At 45.5% G+C, this 17,580-nt stretch overlaps 1 long non-coding RNA gene across 1 annotated transcript; it reads right to left on the reverse strand.

Moving 5' to 3' along the window:
* Window positions 1–1,541: 1,541 nt before the first annotated feature.
* Window positions 1,542–16,546, reverse strand: LOC132387541 (uncharacterized). The gene is made up of 3 exons (XR_009509925.1): window positions 16,221–16,546; window positions 8,975–9,112; window positions 1,542–8,163 (listed from the first exon to the last, which is right to left on the reverse strand). It is a non-coding gene; the product is annotated as an uncharacterized LOC132387541 (long non-coding RNA).
* Between the last annotated feature and the right edge of the window lie 1,034 nt (window positions 16,547–17,580).

Here is a 17,580-nt window from a genome sequence, read left to right on the forward strand (position 1 = left end):
CCAGTCCCCCCTGTGCTACAGGCGATCTCTTGGAATGAAATGTAAAGGCAGCCCATGCCTGCGGTTTTTAATACCATTTAGCGACTCCACAGGGACACATTATAACAGATTTAAAAATAACTGTTTTAAAATTATTTACAAACCAATTAAGTCAGGCAGATGCAATCCCCGTGGTGACAGATTGCGAATGAATAATTGACTAGTGCAATGTTTGGACTGTTTGTGTGAATTAGTTTGTCCCAACAAAGGTGACTCAACCTTCAGTTGTTTTCTTATCAATTCAATATGCTCCCACTCTAAATATGTACTTCAATGGAGCCAATTGAGAAACATAATACTGAAGTAAATTATGTCATTGTAGCTTGTCAAATTGTATTGAATCACCTACTGTTACCATTCTCCTCGAGAGTATGAACTCTTGGATTAGTTTGTGTTTGGGGGATTCTAACCAAGATGCCAAAAGTCTTGAACATCTTTTCTGTTCTATAAAATAAAAATATCTTGTTAGTTAAGCAATTTTTAGGATTGCTCTCAAATTATTCCAGTCTTAACAAAATTGTTAATTTCAAATTCCCAAACGTAACGGTACACCAACGAGTAATATTCTCCTGAAATGTAGGCATCTCATATCCGAATACAGATGCACGGATTTCCATCTGCTCAACCAGGATTTCACATTGCCAGTGTGGAATTCGGGTGTCCTTAATATCAATTACATGCAAAACAAATAAGGAAACACAACGAAACACACACGCACACGCGCGCGCGCACACACACACACACACACACAAGAGAGTATAAAAATCCATGTTTGTATCATTCTTTCATTCCTTCATTTCATTATATTTATTATCAGAATATGTATGCAGTACACAATCCTGTGATTCTTCTTCACCATATAGCCTCGAGACCAAGAAAAAGAAGATCAACAACTCCTCTTCCGCACGAAATGCACAAAACAAATACAAACGCAACAGAAACATTGTCCCCAATCCCACAGCTGTTTCGTGCCACAAAATAATTGCAAAACTTAAAAATAAACAGTGCATGTTCACACATGTTACAAAGAAACGGGGGGGGGGGGGGGTGGATACAGCTGCGTGGGGCCCTGACACAAAAATGCATTTTCAACACAAAAGTGATTTCAGGTCATAATAACATTTTTACTTCGATCATCTTATTTTTTGTCTTTCGAAGCCAAAGTCACACGCCTCCCGCCACGTCCTCACTTAGCATACAGCAAAGCACTCTGGGATAATGTAGGGTCTATTGAACACATTAAAAGGTTAAATACATTAAAAAATCTCAAGGTTTCGAATGTATTTTAACGGTACTCCCACACGTGAGTGTCACATAAATTCATCAATAATAACTGCATCTTCTGTTTCCCAATGTGTTACATTGAATGTAGCCATGTTTAGGGTAGTTCGAGACTCTCCTGCATTATGAACCATATGTACATATATACACTACTATTTCTACTTCTACTGGAAGCTCATTCCACACAGCTACCACTCTCTGAGTAAAGAAATGCCCCCTACTGTTACCCTTAAACTTTTGTCCCCTAACTCTCAAATCATGTCCTCTTGTTTTAATCTCCCCTACTCTAAGTGGATAAAGCCTATCCTCGTCACCTCTATCTATCCCCCTCATAATTTTAAATACCTCTATCAAGTCCCCACTCAAACCTTTATGCTCCAAAGAATAAAGACGTAATTTGTTCAACCTTTCCGTGTAAATTAGGTGCTGAAACCCAGGTAACATTCTAGTAAATATTCTCTGTTCTCTGCCTATTTTGTTGATATCTTTCCTATAATTCGGTAACCAGAACTGTACACAATACTCCAAATTCGGCCTTACTAATGCATTGCACAATTTTAACATTACTCAATGCTCTGATTTATAAAGGCTAGCATACCAAAAGCTTTCTTCACCACCCTATACACTTGAGACTCCACCTTCAGCGAACTATGCACCATTATTCCTTGGTTCTACTGGTTCTACTGCATTCCTCAATGTCCTCCCATTTATCATTTATGTCCTATTTGGATTATTCCTACCAGAATGTAGGACCTCACACTTATCAGCATTAAACTCCATCTGCCATCGTTCAGCCCACTCTTCTAACTTTCTGCAAACTTTGAAACAAGCTTTCCACAACGCCATCTACCTTAGTATCATCTGCAAGAAATTTTATGGGGCCGATTCCTACTTTAGTTTCAACAAGGGGTCCAGCTGCACCATCCGACCATGTGGTGAACGCACATGTAACTTGGAGACCCCCTGGGTAACTCTGGATTCAAGTCGTGGCTTATCATCAGCACCATGGGCATTATATTATAGGTAACACAGTTGACCTTCTTGGGGCAATAGGCCATCGTTACATGCTGACAAGTCCCAACCCACCTGGGTTGTGGGCAATCAATGCCAAAATAAACTTCGTGTCCAGTATTGCATCATTACTTTGTGGATCCAGTATTCATAACAGGGGGAACATAGATATTCCAACCACGTCGTTGACTACCCAGTCATTAGGTGGCGTTGTGGAGTTCGTACTGATCGGCCGCACCCACCCCCGTCTCCCTTCATTCTGCCACTGCAAACTTTGTTCTGTGATAGGGTCGTTTTAGAACCCTGTTTCCCCTTATCCTCCTCAGTACCTTTCTCCCTCACTCCCTTTCACTCATTCGCATCATCCTTCTGAGAGCCCATGCTTCAGCATGTGTGGGGTTTGAATGGAGCAATCATTTCACACACTCTTCTGCTCTCCTCGGTACTGTGCGATACCAAGTTCCTCGGCCAGTTCCTACTCTGTCACGGAGTCAAATTCTGCGTATCCAAAGTAGGACCCAATACACACGAGAAAGCCGGCCACAACCTCGTCACAGATATAGAAGGTTCCTTCCTTTCCACTGTCTGCAGTCATGCAAAACCTCACTGTCACCTCTATTAGTCTAGCAGCTTCTAATGGTGTCTTCTGTAAATCACCCCGTGTCCCCTGGGCGGGTGCCTGTTCCTCCGGCAGGGCTGAAGGGAAAGCTGAAGTTAGACAGAGAAGGGTTAGCTTCCCTTCCTCCGTTTCATATAAACCGTGAGTTATCCTCTCTGCTGAATGCACTGGGAAAGTTTCCGAGAATCATCTCTCATTCACAGCTCCAGCACTCAAATGGGCCACGTCAAAGGGACAGAATACCCTGTCACACACGCCCCACACCCCCGGCTCTAGTGTTTCCTGCCGTCCCTCCGTTACTACAGGCGCCATTGGGGCACTGGGTGTTGAAGCTTCCACCCACTCTCGGAAAAACCTGCTGGGAGGCGGGCCAATTCCCCAATAATCCTGGCTCTGACACTGTTAGTCCCGGAGTGCAGGGACAAAGGATGGCAGACGTGGCTGTACCTCATGGAGATCGACTGTAGTGGGTTCCCGGCACGGCCAGCATGGAGGTTGCTGTCTGTGCTGGGCCTTGATGAAAAGAGCAAGAAGCAAGCAGCTGGCAGGATGGGGGAGGGAGCAGAAAGAGCCCCTTACTGGGTATGGAGCTGGAGAGAGGGTTTGAGCTCGAGGTCAGGAACAGTTGGGCAGTGACTTGGCCCTCACTTCTGATCCACCAACTGGACAGTGTAGTGGTTAACGGTTGAAACACTCTATGAAATTTGGACACTACCTGACCATATCTGAACCCGGCCAAAGGCTACGATTACCTCATCAGGTGACTGAAGAGAGCAACCCGGTGTGTGATACAAGCGTCTCTTCATACGTTAAATCACCCCAATCTGCATCACCATCATCGTCCGTCCTCGCACATATCACTCCTTTCCGAGCTGAGAGTTCACTTTGCAGATTTTCCATCTGTTTTAAACACTTGCGATCAGCGCAGCCTTTCTTCTCAGCTGCCGATTTCTTCGTGACATTCGTAACAGCCGTAAATCCCGACCCTGACTTTTCCTTTCTCTAATTCTGTATCCGCCTGTTTATACTCCTCTTCAGTTTTCTCATTTTCCCTTGTTAACGCTTCACACTGAGTCTGAAACTGACTCATGTGGATCAAATTCACCGGATCCTGCACCGTCAGAATTTCTAACTCTTCCCTACACTTACACAATTCCTCCGCCAGTTTCAGTTTTTTCTCTCTTTACTTCAATTAGATCATCCAACAAACATCACATTATAACATTTTTAATCCCTTGTAATTTTTTAAATTTATTTTCACTAACTATTTTTCACAATTCTTCCTCCACAATCCCGGACCCTTGGCTGTCAAACTTTTCTAACCAGGCCTCATAATTTGACCATTTCCTTAATAATTAACGATGAAAGTAATCTCTGAAATCCTCTGAATCCCTGGGTTCTGCCTGTCCTTTCCATTTCACAGTTTAATATCCTAACGTACTGTGTGGTTCAACTCGTCACCAGGGTCCCAGACCACTTTTCTTTCTTTTCCAGTGCACCCAGGGCGCGAAAATATGTTCACCGTTCATCAACTGGAATCAGTTCGGAAACTCACTAGGCAAATCGTAATTAATCACAGCTCGCATTTTATTTTTCCTACACAAACAACAAAGTAACTACGTTGACCCCAGGCTAACAACTTAAAACATGAATTCCACTGTTCCTTCTGTACTAATACACACCCTGACCACTTCTCAAATTCACAACACTGGAACAAGGGATCCCACTGTATCCAAATGATCCATCATTTGTTCTCCAGTCCCTTCCTTGGGGGATCTTCCTTCTGATAGTTCGTCTCAGGAGTTATCACACCTTTGCATTTGAAACTCTTTACTTGTTCTGAAACAAGCCTAATTTGAAACATTTGAAACAACTCTTATCAGTTCAGAGGACGCATCTCATTCTTGTTGGCTGAGGTCCATCAGGCTGATGACTAACAGATTTCCATTGGAAGTAGTCCAAGGGCTACACAACATCATGCCAAAGGTAATTTCTTTTGTTCTCCTCCACTATGGTTCCAAACAGACAAACTGTGTCGCTCAGACTCTCAGCAGAAATATCGAGATTCCTTCTGCAGAACTGCCACTGTACGTAATACACACCTTATCTCAGAGAGACTTCAGGTTCAGAGATAACGAGATTGCTTCTGCAAACCTGACAGTGTACATAATGCACAGATTATGTGAGAGTGATTTCAGGCTTACAATGGGAACACCAGTAACTTCTTGTGTAAAGTTGATCTGATCAGGTTATCCCACAGCAATCAGTTCACAAAATGGGGGTTAAAGAGCAGCTTCACAAAATGGCAGCCTCTATTCCTTCGACCTCATGGCAAAAACACAGACAGTTGAACACTCTACTTCCACTGTCATTGACCCATTCACGTTCGATATTTTCTTGCATATGTTAATTCATTCAGACAGTGGTGTATTTTGGTGCAGAGCAGTCAGGATGGGATGTTCCTCCAGTCAGATGTGGGAACTCTGGACATCTGACAGTTTTCCGATGACTATTTGCAGGAAGTGCACCCAATCACAGCGCCGGACTGACTGGTTCAGAGAGTTGGATGTACTCAGGATCATTCGGGAGCCTGAAGATACTGTCAATGAAACATCTGAAGAGGTGGCCACACCCAGAGTACAAGCTTCGGACAGGAGAAGCGTGACCACCAGCAGAGGTAAGGGTCATTAGGAAGACAGTGCAGGGCTGTCCTGTGGGCGTTCTCCTCAGCAGAACACCTTGTTGGATACTGCTGAGTGGGTGGGGAGTTCATAGTGGAGAGAGGCCGTTCACCTGTTCAGAAAGGCCGGCAGCACTGTCCACTCTGAAGCTTAATAGGGAAGTGTACATTTTGGCCTTGTGGCAGTTATAAGAGATGATATTCTGGGAGAGAAAGGAGATTCTGTAGGTGTGGACAGGATTTAAATTAGAACTGATTTTTGCATCACAGATACAAACCATTAAACTCCAGTCCCACTAAACGTGAACATTAGCCGAGGAATGCCTCCCACGCCCAGTGACCAGAGTGCAGAACTGGGTTTGATAAACAGCAGCAGTAATTGCCGAGTTCGGCACCAACAGTCACTTTTGAACTTGATTCAGCAACTCTGATGGTGAAATATCCAGCCTGCAGCCTGTTGCCTGTTTAAATAGTTTCCCCAATGTGAACTCGGTAGTGCGTCACAAGGTGGGAGGACTGAGAGAATCTCTTCCCACATTGGGAGCAGGAGAATGGCCTCTCCCCTGTGTGGACTCGCTCATGTACCATCACTTGAGATGACCGAGTAAATGCCTTCCCACAGTCTGAACAGGTGAACGTCCTCTCTCCTGTATGAACTCGCTGGTGGGCCTGTAGCCTGGATAAGTCAGTGAATTTCTTCCCACAGTCTGAGCAGGTGAACGGACTCTCCCCAGTGTGAATTCTCTGATGCACCTTCAGTACAGATGAATGAGTGAATCCTTTCCCACTGACTGAGCAGGTAAACGGCCTCTCCCCAGTGTGAACTCGCTGATGTACCTTAGTTGAGATGACCGAATAAACCCTTTCCCACAGTCTGAACAGATGAATGGCCTCTCCCCAGTGTGACTATCTTCAGTTCAGATGACCAACTGAATCCCCTCACAGTCTGAATGATTTCTCCCCAGTGTGAATTGACTGATGTCTCTGCAGTTGCGATGAATGAGCGAATCCCTTCCCACAGTCTGAGCAGGTGAACGGCTTCTCACCAGTGTGAACTCGCTGGTGTGCATGCAGGTGAGATGAGTGAGTGAAGAGTGAATCCCTTCCCACGGTTCTTTGTCAATTCATAAGTCAAATGTCTGATGCAGTAAATCCCTTGCACAATCAATGTAGTTGAAGAACTGATCTCCAGTGAACAAATGCTGGTGTGTTCTCAGCTCACCGGTTCCAGTGGATTTCAGTGAGTTACAACAGAAAACTTCATTTCACAAAGCACTTTTCCAACTGTGATGACAAAATTCTTCATCTCCAAGGATCAACTGTGATACATTGCTAAATATCTAGTAACTCCTTAAATATCTGGGCAGAGACAGCAAACTGACTGTTTAAAGTTCCCGGACACAATTTTTGCCATTTCTAACCTGTAAAAATGATTTACAAAAGACATCAATGAATGAAAGTCATCATTCAGAGAAGTCATCCACTTATTTAGAGGCAATGAGAGTGCAGACTGTTTTCTCAATGGAGAGGAAATAATGTTGAGGAGTACGAGAATATAAAAGCAAGGATGTATTGTTGAGTATATTTAAAGTGTGGCCTCACTAGGACTATTGAGAGCAGATTCAGGCCCCTTAAGTAGAACAGATGTGCTTACATTGCAGAGCGTTCAAAGGAAGTTTACAAAAATATTTCAGGATTTATAAGGTTTGTCTGATGAAGAACATTTGATGGCTCGGGGCCTCTACTCACTGGAGTTCAGAATAATGAAGGGGCCCTCATTGAAATCTATCGAACATTGAAAAGTCTCGATAGAGTGGATGTGGAGAGTATGTTGACAAGAGTGGGGGAGTCGAAAACCAGAGGACGCAGCATCAAAATCGAGCTTTGTTCTTTCATAATGGAGATGAGGAGGAATTTCTTTAACCGGAGCGTGGTGACTCTGTGGGATTTGCTGCTATGAGTTGCTCTGGAGTCCAAGTAATTGGGTCTATTTTTGGGAAGAGGGTGATGGATTCTTGATTAGTTAGGGCAGGAAGGGATATGGGGAGAAGGCAGGAGAGTGCAGCTGAGTTGGAAATGGATCAGCTGTAATGAAATGGTGGAGCAGACTCGATGGGCCAAACGACCTCATTCTGCTCCTGTATCTGATTAATTTTCACAGCCGATATATTATGAAATAATTTTAATCTCCTTTCTGAACTCTGACATCACACTGTTACAGCGAGGATCAACCCAAGTTGGGGGAAAAACTCTCCTTCCAACTGCTCATGATGCCGGCAACTGGTCTGTCCATCTAATTGCCCAACAGTATTCCTGTCTGTGTGAGAATGGGAATTTCAATCTGTGACTTAGCTCAGGCTGATTCCTTCCATTAGTATTATTCTCTGTCCCATATTATTCCGAGCTGCGCAGTAACTGAAATGTTCCCACACAGAGAGCCTTTGCTGCTGCACAGCTGGTGTTTTGTTGATGCCGTGCTGTTTTCATGATGTTTAAACATTTAACTTTCAGACAAATACTCGGTCCATACGTTCTGAGAAAAATAAATTAGAGAAAACATTGGTATTATTTCAAGTTCTGGTCGTGTACGACAGCACTACAAAGAGCATGTGATGTTACATGGCAAACCCTGGAGAGTTTCAGATTACTCTGCCCCTCCGCACAGGTGATTGACGGTGGAGAGCCCATCAGAGGCAATGCCAATGAACATGATGGGGAGGGCAGTCCTTGTTCTCATTGGAGTGTGGCATATTTGTGATGAGAACGCTACAGGTCACTTGTTACCCAGGCCAAAGGTAATTGGTATCATTATGTACCCAAAGCGAATGGTACTAAACAAGTTCTCACAGGTAGAAAGGTCCAGATCAAGATGGAACAAAGGTGATTTCCACAAGGACTAAAGCTGATGTAAGGATTTTGTTTCCTTCTTTTCATACAGTAAAAATTGACATTTTCATTGACTGGAAGGTCAGCTCCTCAGTGCTCGGTGCCCGAGTGATCCATCTACTCCCCTTCCCTCCCCCTGCGATTCCAAATACGGCCTACGGACTAACGGGGAAAACGCTGGCCCTGTCATCAATGGCTGCCTCTTTACCCAGAAACCTACACGAAGAAGAGACCCATCTATCCGCCACGGCTCCAGCGTCTTCGCTCCTCACCAGGAAGTTCCCCGGAGCCCTCGTAGGGAGAGGGGTAAGGACTTGGACTGACCCGGGGTGCGGAGGAAAGGTGTGGCCGGTCGCGGTTCGGACGCCGGTACCGATAATAATCCGCCCGGATCCCCGCTCCAACCTGCCGCCGAGTCTCCGAGCCTTTTGTGCACCGTGCGCACGCGCGAAACTCACCGCGACCTTACGCATGCGCATGTGATCGCCTGGTCGCTGATGGCGATTTCTGGAACTGACAGGAGAAAGTCTGCAAATGCTGGAAATCCAAAGCGACTCACACAAAACGCTGCAGGAACTCAGCACCTCAGGCAGCATCTATAGAAAATTATAAAAAAATGGCGTTTTTTGGCAGAAAGCCTTCTGCAGGGCAGAGAAGCACGGGGGAAGGTGCCAGAAGAGAAATGTGGTGGGGGAGGGGAAGAGGCGAGCTGGAATTTGATGCCGGGTGGGTGGGGAAGGTCAAGAACGGGTGGGCTGGAGAATAAAGAATCTGATAGGAGAGGAGGGTGGACCAGAGAGAGGGCAGGAGGAGGGTCCCGGGAGCAGTGTAGGAAGGTGAGAAGTACAAGGTCAGAGTGGGGCATAGAAGAGGGTGACGGTAATTTGTTCTCCTGAGTGGAAATCGATGTTCATGCCATCAGATTGGAGGGTACCCAGACGGAATATAATGTGTTGCTCCTCCACGGGGAGAGGAGCTCATCTTGGCACAAGAGGAGTCCATGGATCGACACGGCGGAACAGGACTGGGAATGAAGAATTAAAATGCTTGCTGACTGGTAAGTCAGACTTGTGGAGGATGGTGCGAGGTTGCTCCTAATTGATGACTGCACCCTCAGGGTGGCGGAGCAACAACTTATATTCTGCCTTGGTACGAGTGCACCAGTCTTGTCTGTTTGAATCCAGAGCCCAAGAAAAGCTCTCTTTCGTGTCTCAGTCGTCTTTGACCCCCTGAAGAACTGTTTCTGAGTGACAGCTAAGATCCACCTGCAATTCCTCGGCCCACTTTCCCAACTGGTCCCGATCCCACTGTAACCTTAGACAACCCTCACTTTCTCCACACACCGGTTTTGGTGACATCCACAACCTCACTAATTGTTTGATCTACATTCTCCAAATAATTAACACACATCATTGTCCAGTTGTAAGCGGATGAATTTACTTTCTCTTTCATCTCCCAGGGGGACGAGACTGCCTGGATCCGGGGTGGGGGGGGGGGCAGGGAAACACGGGCTTTCAGTGTCTGAGCCGGTGAGGAAGCCGTGAGTGGCCAGTCCACAAGACAAGACAGCAGATCCCCTCGGCAATCAAACCGACCCTCATCAGACCTTTCCCCCGTGTCCAATCCCCCTCTCAGTGCGAACTCAATCGCCACTGCCACTCCTTCAATGGGGCGACTGAGTCGTGCAGACGGTGTGAAACCACCTCATTTGCCTCAGGACCATTTCCATTCCACCCATCCTCAGGCAAAGGAGCTGGTTTTAAATTTGTTTTTACATCGGTTTATTTCTGATTTTAAAAGTTGTCATTTCTGTGTACTGATGTCTGTTTGTCATCCTGAGCAGTTCTGCCTGAAGTTGTTAGGCCTGATTGTTTCTTGGTGAAATTTGACAATGGCGTCTCCCCGGGTTTGGACCTTCATGTCCGTAACCCAACAGGAACCGTCCCTGCTCCCACTCCAGGCTCAGCTGAGAGAGACTGTACTGGCACTGGAGACGGCCCAGTCCCTGACCTCCCAGACGGCACCGTTGGGTAAACCCCGTTACAACTGGTACCAGGATCTCCCAGAATATAGGACGAGCCCTTGTCTGGCATCTACTGGCTCTGAGATATCTCTACCCACCTGTACAAGTACAATACTGCCCCCCCCCCCAATCGCCGACACCTACCGACAGTGGGTCCATCACCAGGGGACACATCATGTTCTCTGGCGGCAACAAACCAGCCCGAAGACCCCGGTCTCCGGTTGGCAGCAGCTCATTGGAGGGACCCGCCATTTGGGCTCCACCTCATTCGGGGGCAGACGTTGTGGGTGGGTGAAGCTCATTTCACACTCCTGTGACCCTCTGAGTGAAGAGGTATCCCCTCATGTGCCCCATAAACTCCGCAACTTTCACCCTTTACCCCCTGTCAAGTATCTCTCTGCTGAGACTCACAGAACACAATCCCAACACTGAGTGTTTCTTCATCAAGCAGCTTTATTCTTTATTACCTGCCGGGGGTAAGTTCACCTCCATTCTCACCAGGGATGGGAGGGGACTTCAAACACAGCGTTTACAAAATATTCCTTCTGTCTCCTCGTTTCGGTCACATGTAAGAGTAAAATAATCATAATCTGATTATTATTACTCTAATGGTTATTCCATAATGTAAAACCGTATTCTCTCATCCAGATTCCAAAAATGGCTTCCTGAGGGGTTATCATTGCGGAAATGTACAATGTAAACCAGTATCCCACCATCGTCCCAGAGTCCCAAATGGCCACCGGCTTCCTGAGGGATTATCATTGTGGAACTGCTCTCCCTCCCACTTCTCTCATTCTATCTGCTGCCTCTCAAATATAGTCCATCAGGTGAGTTACATTTTCAGATTTGTCTGGTGTGTTGGTGCAACATTCTTGTCCAATTAAAGCACACATATCCCAATTTTTATCTGATATAAAGTCTCGGGTGGCTGGAAAACGATGCTGGAGAGGCAGTGACGGGAGACAAAGAAATGGTAGACATACTGAAAAAGTATGTTGTGTCTGTCTTCACAGAGGAAGACACCAGCATAATGGTGGGACTTCCGGGTGTCAGGAGCCAGAAGTGTACAAAGTTACCAGAACCAGAGTGGCCTTCCAGTTAGATAATCCAGATGGTGTACACCCCAGCTTTCTGAAAGAGGTGGATAAAAAGATTGTGGCCCCATTAGTAATGTACATTCAGGAATCACAATGTTCCGGAATGGTTCCTCAAGAATGTAATATTGCCAATGTCACACCACTTTTCAAGAAGGGAGGGAGGCAGAAGAAAGGAAACTATAGGCCAGTTAGTCTGTCCGCAGTGATTGGGAAGATGTTGGAGTCGATTATTAATGATGAGGTCTGAGAGTACCGTGTCACAAGATAAAATAGGCCACAGTCAGCATGGTTTCCTGAAGGGAAAACCTTGCCTGACAAACCTGTAGAAATTATTTTAAGAAATAACAAGCAGGACAGACAAAGGAGAATCGATTGATGATGTTCACCTGGATTTTCAGACGGCTTCTGACATGATGCCACACACGAAACTGCGTTAACAACCCACGAGCCCATGGTATTACCGGAAAGATTCCAGCATGGACAAAGCCGTGGCTGACTGAGAGGAAGCAAAGAGTGGGTATAAACGGAGCCTCTTGATGAGTGGGTTCCACAGTCGTCTGTGTTGGGACTGATACTCTTTCTGTTAAATGTCACTGATGTGCATGATGATATTGATAACCTTGCTGCAAAGTTTACAGGTGCTATGAAGATGGTTGAGGGTCAGGTCGTTTTGAGGAAATAGAGAGACTATGGAAGGTCTTCAACAGATGAGGAGAATGGGCGAAGAAGTGAGAGATGGAATACAGTGTCAGCAAAGGGTATCAGCATGCACTTTGGTAGAAGAAATGAAAGGGCTGACTATTTTCCAAATACTTCCTAAAGGTCAATTTGCAGATTGAGTCTGTGGTGAAGAAGGCAAATGTAATGTCAGCATTCATTTCAAGAGGAATAGAATATAAACGCAGGGATGTAATGTTGAAATTTTTGTAAGCACTGGTGAGGCCTCACTGGGAGTACTGTGAGCAGTTTTGGACTCCGTATCTGAGAAAAAGATGTGCAGAAACTGGAGAGTATCCAAAAGAGGTTCACGTAAATGATTCCCAAATTAAATATGTTGTCATATGAGGAGTATTTGATGGCTCTGGGCCTGTGTTGAGTGGAATTCAAAAGAATGAGAGCAGACCTTATTGAAATATATCAAATAGTGAAAGGATTAATAGAGTGGATATGGACAGGATGTTTCCTATTTTGGGACAGTCTAAGACCAAAGGACACAGCCTCAGAATAGAGGGGTGTCTTCAGAATGGAGATGAGGGGGAATTTCTTTAGCCAGAGAGTAATGAATCTATGGATAGTGAATCATAGGCAGCTGTGGAGGCCAAATCTTCATGTACATTTAAGGCAGAGGTTGATAGTTTCTTGATTGGTCAGGGCATGATGGGCTACCAGAAGAAGGCAGGAGATTGGGGCCAAGAGGGAAATTGGATCCGCTAAAATGAAATAGCGGAGAAGACTCGATGGGCCAAATGGCCTAATTCTGCTCCTATATCTGATGGTCTTATAGCAATCTCTCATTTAACATCAGCAAGAGCCAGGAGCTAATTATTGACTTCAGGAGGAGGAACCAGGAGATCTGTGAGCCGGTCCTCATCAGAGATCAAAGGCGGAGAGGGTCAGCAACCTTAAATTCCTCAATGGCATCACTTTCCAGGATGTGTCTTGAACCCAGCATGGAAGTGTAATTACGAAGAAAGCACAGCAACATCTCCATTTCCTTAGAAGCTTGCAAAGATTCAGCATGACATCTACAACCTTGACTAACTTCTGCAGGTGTGTGTGGAGAATATGTTCAGTGGTTACATCATGGCCTGGTATGGAAACACCAAAGCGCTTGAAAGGAAAATCCTGCAGAAAGTAGTGGATACGGCCCAGTACATCATGGGTAAAACCCTCCCCACCACTGCGCACTTTTCTCTGGTGCGCTGTCATAGGAAAGCTACAACTATCATCTAGGAACCCACCAAGTGAAACATGATCTCTTCTCACTGATGCCATCAGGAAGAAAGTGCAGGAGTCTCTGGACCCACACCACCAGGTTCAGGAACTGTTATCACCCTTCAAACATCAGGTTCTTCAAACAGAGGAGATAATCTTACTCAAATTCAATTGCTCCATCACTGAACTGTTCCTATAACCCATGGACACATTCACGGATTCTTCATCACCTGCTCATGCTAATTATTTATTTATTTATTTTTTCTTTTGTATTTGCACAGTTTGTTGTCTTTTGCACAGTGTATTTTGTCTACAATGCTGGGTTCGGGCTTTCATTGATTCAATCATGATTCTTTGATTTACTGAGTTTGTCCGAAAAAAAATCTCAGGATTGAACATGGTGACATGCGTAAAAATCGATAATAAACTTACTTTGTAAATTTTGAATTCTACATTTAAATTACTCTCTCAAACACACATGTGCTTTGTAATTTCTAAAGGTTCAGCATCGACTGGCTAAATGATTTGGCTCTGATCAGAAGGATCGTCCCATCACAATGACCCCTCTTCTGAGGTACCCCAGCTACAGGAAAGATTCCTGAATCAAACTGGGATCACTGTTTCAAGCGTGCACGCACACACACAGACACACAGCTGTGATGAAGAGCTTTGAGGGGGTTGGTCCTGACTAGAATCAACTCCTGTCTGTGCATGGACCTGGACCCAGTGCAATTTGCCGATCACCACAATCTGTCTACAGCAGATGCAATCTCACTGACTCTCCACTCAGCCTTAGATCACCTGGACAATAGCAATACACAAGTCAGGCTGCTGATTACAGCTCAGCGTTCAACACAATCAGACCCTCAATTGTAATCAACAAGCTCCAAAACCTGGGCCTCTGTACCTCCTTCTGCAACTGGATCCTCACCAGGAGACCCCAGTTTGTGTGGATCAGAAATAACATCTCATCCTTGCTGACAATCAACACCGGCACACCTCAACAATGCGTGCTCAGCACTCTCTACACCACGTCTGTGTGTCTAGGCTCATCTATAAACTTGCTGATGACACAACTATTGTTGGTGGAATTTCAGACGGTGATGAGGAGGAGTACAGGAGTGAGATAGATCAGCAAGTTGAGTGGTGTCACAGCAACAACCTTGCACTCAGCATCATGAAGACAAAGGAATTGATTGTGGATTCAGGAAGGGGAAGTCGAGGGAACACACACCAGTCCTCATCGAGGGATCAGAAGTGAAATGGGTGAGCAGTTTCCATTTCCTGCCTGTCAACATCTCTGAGGAACTATCCTGGGCCCAACATATTGATGCAGTTACAATGAAGGCTCAACATCGGCTATATTTCATTTGGAGACTGAGGGGAATCAGTCTGTCACTAAAGACACTTGCAAATTTCTACAGATGTACTGTGGAGAGCATTCTAACTGGTTGCATCACTGCCTGGTGTAGAGAGGCCACTGCACAGGATCGGAAAATGCTGCAGAAAGTTGTAAACTCAGCCAGCTCCTTCATGGGCACCACAGCATCCAGGACACATTCAAAAGATGAGGCCACAAAAAGGTGGCATCCATCATTACGGACCCCCATCACCCAGGACATGCCTTCGGCTCATTGCTACCATCAAGGAGGATGTACAGGACCGTGAAGAGACACTCAATGTTTCAGGAACAGCTTCTTCCCTCCACCGTCAGATTTGTAAATGGACAATGAACTCTAGAATACTTCCTCAGTATTTTCCCTCACGTTTGCCACTACATTTCAAATTTAATTTTATAAATACTTGTTCTAATTTATAGTTTTTATTACTATGTATTGCAATGTACTGCAGACACAAAGGAACAAATTTCACCACATACGCCACTGATATTAAACCTGATTCCGATACACAAACACACACAGCTGGGCTCAGACATACAACACTCCCATATTCCTCCCTTTGTGATCCCCTGCTTGCTCCGTGGCCCCCGGTATGAAGCTCAAACTGTTGCAACACCTGCCCTTTAAATTCATGGCTGAGGCTGCGTTGTGTCTGTTCACTGTTTGAGTTCGATATTAAATGAAGAGCATTGAATGGGAAGTAAGGTTTGAATAGAAGAATAAAGATCTCCTCTGAAGGTATATGGGGTCCTGGTGAGAGCGTACATGGAACACTGTGCACAGGTCTGGTCTCCCTCCCGGAGTCAGCCTGTGGGATGAAGGGAATGAAGAAATTTCCCAGATTGATTTAGGAGGTGAGGTAGTGTCCTCGGAGAGATTATACTGACCGGGCCTGTCTCAAAATTAGAGAAATAAAAGGCCGTCTGACTGAGACAGACAGAGTCTCACAGGGTATTGACAGTGTTGAGGGAGAAATGATGTTTCCTTTGGCTGTGGTGAGGAATGGGGGGTCACAGAATCCGAGTACACCTCAGCACGACTGAAATGAGGAGGAATTTCCTCATCCAGAGGGCAGTGAAACTTTGGAATTTTCTCCACAAGGTTTCTAAATTTGAAGGACAAATTTTAGGGCTCTGCGATGCTGGGAACGTTGCGCGAAAGTGCGCTGAGGTCAAAGATCAGGCATGTTCTGTGTGAAAGGCGGAAAAGACGGAAAGTCCGTTTATTTGTTTCTAAAGTCCGAGTTTACCTTTGCGCCTGGTTCTCCCTTGACCTTCAGCCTGTCCTTTTGCACAGGGGAGCGCTCACACACCGGGGTTCCATCGGCAGCCGCTGCGGGCCTGCTCCCGTATCCCAGCAGCAGGAGACAGGACCGGGAGGAAACTCCGGACAACAGGCCCCGATCCACGGCGGGGAAAGACCGGGCTCCCCCTGTGTGGCTGAAACATCTCACGGAATCTGCGCCCGAATCTTCACCTCCGCCATCGGAGGCTGTTGCAGCCTTTACCCGGGGAGCTGCTCCCAATCTCGGGTCTCTCACCGGGTCCACTCGTTCCCGGTTCCAAACTTCGGTCCGCCCAGAGCCCCGCCCACTGACACTCCTCAGCCAATGGAGGCCAGAGTCTCCCAGCGGTGGTCTCTGATTGGCTGTGAGTGTGTCCGAGGGCGGGCTGCTGCCGGTTGCTGGATATGTCAGTCAAGGTTTGATATCAGAAACAAAACAAGTTTCCAAGGTTTCTTATTGCTGTGTTTGCATTTATGGATATAACATTTGCTGTAAATTAACAAAATATTTATGATAAAGAAATGATCCCTGTAAGATTTGGCATTACTAGTAAACCCAGATAAGACATTTTCAAAACAAAAAATAAATTCCACATTAATATATTGATCTATAAATTGACAAACATCAACCCAAAATGTTTTAACATATTCACAATCCCAAAACAGATGAAATGAATTCTCTGGTTATAAACCACAAACATAACAGTAAGTTTCAATATCAGAATTAACCCGTCAAATAAACACTATTTGGATAATATCTATGTATAGTTTTAAATAAGCCCCAAATACTCCTCCACCTCAGATTCCCCAAGCGACTATTCCAAAAACTAACAGAGTACATATAAGTCGCCACATACAACTCCTACAAACATACAGAGCAAAGCTACAGAACGGTAACTATATCTGGATCACTGAAAGATCAGCCAGAGTGCAGAAGACCACAAACTTCGCCAATGCAAATAAACAACGAGAACATGAAATAACCGCAGCGACTGCCGATAGATGTCCGGTGCTCTCAGCGCTCCCTGTTCAATCTGACAGGATAAGAAACAGTGAGGCGCAAAGGTAAACTCGTGTTTCAGAAAATAAGAAATGGAGAAGGCGTGGCCATTCGGCCCCTTGCGCCTCTTCTGCCCTTCACTCAGAACATGCTTGACTTTTGACCTCAGCACCACTTTCCTGCAACTTCCCATCACCGCTGAGCCCCTGGATATGTCTATTCAATTTAGAAATCTTGTGGAGATAATTGCAATGATTCACTGCACTCTGGGTGAGGAAATTACTCCTCATCTCAGTCCTGCTGAATTGTTCTCGGATTTTGAGTC

Source organism: Hypanus sabinus, unplaced genomic scaffold, assembly GCF_030144855.1.
Source record: "Hypanus sabinus isolate sHypSab1 unplaced genomic scaffold, sHypSab1.hap1 scaffold_1962, whole genome shotgun sequence".
In the NCBI taxonomy this organism is placed as follows: Eukaryota; Metazoa; Chordata; class Chondrichthyes; order Myliobatiformes; family Dasyatidae; genus Hypanus; species Hypanus sabinus.